Below are 5,893 nucleotides of genomic sequence, written 5' to 3' on the forward strand. Positions count from 1 at the left end.
GTCACATTGGTGTAACACTTACAGAGCCGAAAGGATATTGGGGAAAGGTGGAAGGAACTCCCCTGTGATGAGAAGAAGAGGTTTCAGGACATGGCTAAGGCAAGTGCCAAGGAACTGGGCGAAGAAGTTGCAAAGAAATCTGCAAAGGTACTTACGTGCTTAGTGTTTTCGTAACTACATTTGGGGAGGACCTGCTATCGACACAATGTTGGTTAATTTTTTGTATTAATGTTCACGTTAATAACATTGCAGAGTAAAATGCAAGTCCGCATATCATTGAAGGCAATTGTTGATATCGTGAACCGGTGTAACGAAGCACAAAAGCAGGCAGTCATTGATATTGGGTTCGGTGGCCTCCTGGGGTTAAAGTGTACCCGTATAGATCACAACATGTGCCAATGGTTGGTACAGAACTTCGATCCCGACACGTGTTCGTTGACTGTTCATGGCCGTCACCTGAGGCTCACCTGTGAGGAAGTGCATGTCTTATTGGGTATACGGTCAGAAGGCAATGACGTGCAGTTCACTGGTTCAATAGACGCATATCCCAATATCTACGAAGAGGTTGGAGCTGTTAAGGGAATCATTCCTTTGAACCAGTTGAGAGTTTATTTGACTGAGAGTGATGGTGCGGATGACGAGTTTCGGCGGAAGTTTGCGCTGTACGTGTTGGGGGCCATGTTGTGTCCTACCACAATGACCGCGTTGAGCCTGTCGTTCGTTTATGCCGTGAAGGACGTGACCGGTATGGGGGCATGTAATTGGGCAAAGGTGACACTGCAATTCCTTGTCAAAGGTGTTCGGAAGTATAAGATGAAAGTTCAGCGCGAGGCAACTGGATGTGTTTTCCTTCTAATGGTAACGTAATCGACCGTTGTTTGTTTGTACCATGCCGATTACATATTTCATCCATTGCTGTGCATATGGTTCAATAAAATGCCAGTTGTTGCGAAATACCAACTTACCTGTTATTGAACAGCATGACAAATATACCTGTACGGCCCACATTTTTGGTAACCACGAAAAGCTTATCTTTTTAACCGGACAGCTGTATGGGGATTCTGCCATCGAGACACATAAACACATACATATGATTGTGTTGTAAGTTGTATGCATTGTTAGCGAATACGGATTAGTTTGCTCGGAAGTGTATAGTAAATATCTTTTCCCCCTTACAATACAGCTATTTTACTTGGATCGTTTTGCCCCTCCCTGCAAGAGTACGTCGGCTACTACACGCTCTATGCCTCGGCTAAATGATTGGGGTGATGCCGAAATACGGGAGACGAGGTGACTTATGGGAAGGAAACAAATGTTGCAGCAACATGAGGTAATCAACCCATTCGTTGTGCACATTTGACAGCATTGCCCCACCTGTGTTATGGATAACGGTGACAGACAGAATTTGTGTTCCTATGACTAGGTGACAAGCAGCGACAAACAGTGACCCATTCCTTAGCGTACGTCATATTTTCAGTTTGTCCCTCCCTATTTACTCTGAAATACTTGAACTTTTGGGGTGAAAACATGAAGTTTCCATGTGGACGATGTTGTAGCCTTACAAATTCAATTTTATGTACTACTTCCGTTACGAAATGAATTTTCATTAAGCCCTGAAGTCAGATTTTTGGAAAAGCTTGAAGATTTTGGTTTTTTAACTTTGTAAAAAGGTCAAAACATTGTCGTTCAGTTATTGGTAGTTAGTTTGTAATTGAAAGTTTCTCTTTGTTTATGTAATTGGGAAAAGGTAAAGTGGTAAACATGGGATCGACTGTTAAGTTTTTATCCACACCAGATGAGCATCATTTACAACAAATTTTTTTTCCATTTCAGACGAATGGAGTAATTAATTTTTATTAGATGTATTTAATACGTAAAGTGTGTACACATATGTTGTGTGCAACTTAAGAAAGCAGACGGAAACTTTACGATTCATAGTTGAGATCGATTAACGATTCAGTGCATTACCATTTCCATTTATGATTTGAATCCCGATTTGACAACTATGTTAGGTGGAGTTTCATCCAACAAAAGCGGAAAGCAACGACATTGATGACGCAATTGACACACACCATGTCAATAACAAACAGAAATCACGGATTGATGATGTTCGTTTGAGCAAGGTTGAGACCGACATTGGTGAACTGAAGGAAACCATGAAGCAAGTGCTTCACAGCAACGCGGAAATAAGGGACATGTTGCTCAATTTCCGAGGGAAGGAAGCTGTTCACAATGCAAAGGTAAGCAAAAGCAATCAGTACACATGCTTCACACAGTTCACAGAGGTTACTTGAAGATGAAATATCGTAGCAGGTTAATGTATGTGTTTGTGTGATTAGGTGGAGTCGACTGAAAGAAATTGTAACATTAACATATCCTCCAGCATTGGTGAACTGAAAGGAATGCTGAACGAACTGGTTGCAGCTATATTGTCTGGGAAACAACCGTTTACTGAACAGACACATATTGCTGAAATGAAGCAAATGATGCAGCAAGTGCTGGTAGGTTTATCGGAAACAGCACAATTGGCTCGCTTAGAGGAAAAGGGTGTTGACCCTACCATGGGAGTCGAGTTGCATGATGGCGGCGTGGTCTTCCGAAATTATTATAGTAGCCCAAATGAGGGTAATGTTCAAGATTTACAGGGGGTGGATTGGGAGGACAATTATGTGAATGGAATGTTGTCCAATGAGATAATTGATATGCACGTTGGACAGTTGCATACCGTCCAAGAAGTTGGGGACATGCACAACAACCGTCACCTTGCGTTGGAGGAAACATACGCAACCGAAGAAAGCAAATCTTTTTCAGTTCAGTTTCTGTCCATGAAGAACGTTGCAAAACAGAGTTTATCTTCGTTTGATGATTTGCAAACCTTGCCACCAATGCGAGGAGAAGCAGACAATGTGTATCCTTCTGCTGGTAAGGTTGCCCAAACATTGGGAGCGGGACAAATTGTAACCGGCACAGGAAAGGGAAGAGGAAGAGGAAGAGGAAGAGGAAGAGGAAGAGGTGTTGAAGAGACAGACGTAGGGGATATGCATTCGTGCAACGATAGCAAAATAAGTACTCGACTTACTGCCGAAAAATTCCCAAGTCGCCACATCACTTCACCTTTCGTATGTTTCATTACCAATTGATGCCGACAGCATTACTGATCATAATAGAACCATTATTTGTGTTGTATTTTAATATTTATCATTCTACTGCAAGTTTGCAGTAACAAATGTTGTACAATTGTCTTACAGATTTCGGACAAACTCCTGTCCAAACTGCACAGGTTGGACAAGCGGTTCCGTTCAGAGGTTAGACATCGCTTCACCAATTTTAGATGCATAAGGATGTGTTATGTACTTTGCAAATTAAATTTCTGAACAGTGGTGAGTTAGTTAATTGTTTATATTAATAGGAGGAGTTGATGTTACTTGATTGTTTATATTGATAGAAGGACTTGATAACACTGGAGAGCAGAGAGGTTTTATCAGCGGCCCAAGACGAAGTTGTTGACTCTGTACTTGACGACAGAAACAATGAAAGGTACGGATGAGTTTAGTACTCGCAATTAACCTGTTCCATAGTATTTGTGAAATAAGTTTGAATTCCACAATTTTCATGTGTCGTGCTATGTTTATTTGATTCTTGTAGGTATCAGTTCTTTAATTTTTCATTCTCTATGATTTTGATGGGTTTATGATGGGTTTATCCATGTCGTATGTATGATTCTCTTTGAATTTAATGTAGTGGGCTACGGAAAGATCAGTTGCTAAATTTCCTGTCTAAAGTTTTCTTCTTTTGGTCTTATCCTGCACACATGTACCTATTGGGAAAATTGCAAACCACTGATATTTTCACAGAAATATTTACAAATTCATGGAAACCTTTATAATTTTAATTATGAAACTTAATAAAGTTTACCAATGATTTGCAAATTTTTTTGAGAACTTATAATGAAGTGCAATTTTCCCTAGCTATTTTCTTCTACTCTGCTTACATTTTCCATTTTGATCATTTTGGGATATTGTTGGCTCCAGTTTGTAAAAAACATGTTTCTTTTGTTTTAACTTGCTGACCTGTAAATGAGCATTCCGATTTTCACATATTATTTTAGCAAATACTATTGGACATGTCATGAGTTGTAATATCTAAAACTTTGTCTTTTCATTTTGTTTTTTAAAAACTTAAAACTAATCTTCATTGGATTGGAGCCTAGTAGAATCAGGAATATCTGCCATAGTTGTACAACAGAAAAAACTAATCTTATGTTGTAGAGTTAAGCCAGATACGTTTAAGTTTTACTAGGCTGTAGGTTGCTTCTTACTGGTTGATGTATACGTTTTATGTAGGGACATTGTCGTGTCTATGAATCTGCATGAAATGCCTTGCGAATGTGCTACGCGACGTGACATGCGCACGCTGAAACCAGGGGCATGGCTATCTGACACTGTAAGTCGTGGCATCTGACAATGTTATTTCCACTATATTTGCATGATGGACATATCCATGTAGGGACATTGTTATTTCGTATTACATTTAAACAAATGGCAAACCTTATTTCGCAAGTTGCCTGGTCTGTTACAATGTTCCAGCCAATCAACTTGGTCGCGGTTCAATTGACTAACGGACAGCGGCAAGTACACAAAGACGGGAGGCATACTGCGTGGTTCTTTCCAGTATATTTGTCGGTAAGTAAGTGTTTTAGGTCGGTTGTGTATTGCAGAAGACATATTTTCAGAAAACTTTGGCTGACTGAACTTTACACACTAAACATGCAGACTTTGATACTAAATCAAAAAACTCAACCTCTGAACCATGAAAATATCGTCAAATCATATTTTGGACATGACAGATATACTGGGGTGCTTGATGCATGTGAGAAGGTAATATGAATGTCCATCCCATTGAAGCGAGTAGATTTAATATGAACGTCGGTAATATGAATGTCGATCCCATTTACTTGAATGTCAATGTAAATATGAAAGTGCGTACATGTTCGCATGCCCTCTAAACAATGTCTTCACTTGTGTTTATGTGTAGATTTACATGCCTTTCAATTATAGAGGAGTACATTGGGTGTGCCTAAAAATAGATATGGTAGACCATGTGGCGTACCTATTTGACTCATTGGCATCCGCCACACTGGACACCAACAAGCTGAACACAGCAAAAATGTTGGTATGTCGTGCTGAATTTCACAAATCTACTTCCACACTGTCACATCCTTCATATAAACTAACTGTCTCATTCTGCAACAGGTTCAAACAATGCATGCCTTACTGCAACTACAGTTTGGAAATGAATATGCTGTAGACATGCGTACCTTTGAGGTCCGCATGTTAGAACAAAGGCCATTACAACAGCTGGACGAGTAATCCACAAACCCTGCGTCACATTGACTTCACTCTTGAATCACTCATTTAATGAACTTGCTTATATTTTACGAGAAACTGAATGTTACATTTCATTTGTAGCACTTTCGACTGTGGGATGTTTGTGATCAAGTACATGCAGCGGCCTGATATACCCAGCGGTCCACACAAGGTACATTGTACCGCTTAATTTCCAATTGCGAAATAAATCTGTTTATTCCCTACCGCTGTAACTGTACCTGATTTGTGTTATTCGCTTTCTGTACATAGTTTCATCCTTCTGTGCACCGGAAGTTGGTGCTTGACTTCGTTATGGATGTGAACAATACAAAGATGGGCGAGTATCGTTCGTGCATGTGATTGATTGCAATTACAACAAATAGGGCAGCGATTTTATCATGGCCTGCCAGTACGAGTGTAATTTCGATGCCCAACCACAACTGGATTACTGCATCAGCTTGTCGTGACAACTTTTTAGGTCGCAGCTGTGATAATTCAAATTTCCCACGCGTATTGATTGTACACAT

General features: G+C 40.0%; 1 long non-coding RNA gene across 1 annotated transcript; it reads left to right on the top strand.

Annotated features, from left to right (window-relative positions):
- Positions 1–4,547: 4,547 nt before the first annotated feature.
- Positions 4,548–5,365, top strand: LOC145807464 (uncharacterized). Its single transcript, XR_014350580.1, has 3 exons — positions 4,548–4,682; positions 5,035–5,172; positions 5,253–5,365. It is a non-coding gene; the product is annotated as an uncharacterized LOC145807464 (long non-coding RNA).
- Positions 5,366–5,893: the final 528 nt, after the last annotated feature.

Source organism: Camellia sinensis, chromosome 14, assembly GCF_055761805.1.
Source record: "Camellia sinensis isolate YWXY chromosome 14, ASM5576180v1, whole genome shotgun sequence".
Taxonomy (NCBI): domain Eukaryota; kingdom Viridiplantae; phylum Streptophyta; class Magnoliopsida; order Ericales; family Theaceae; genus Camellia; species Camellia sinensis.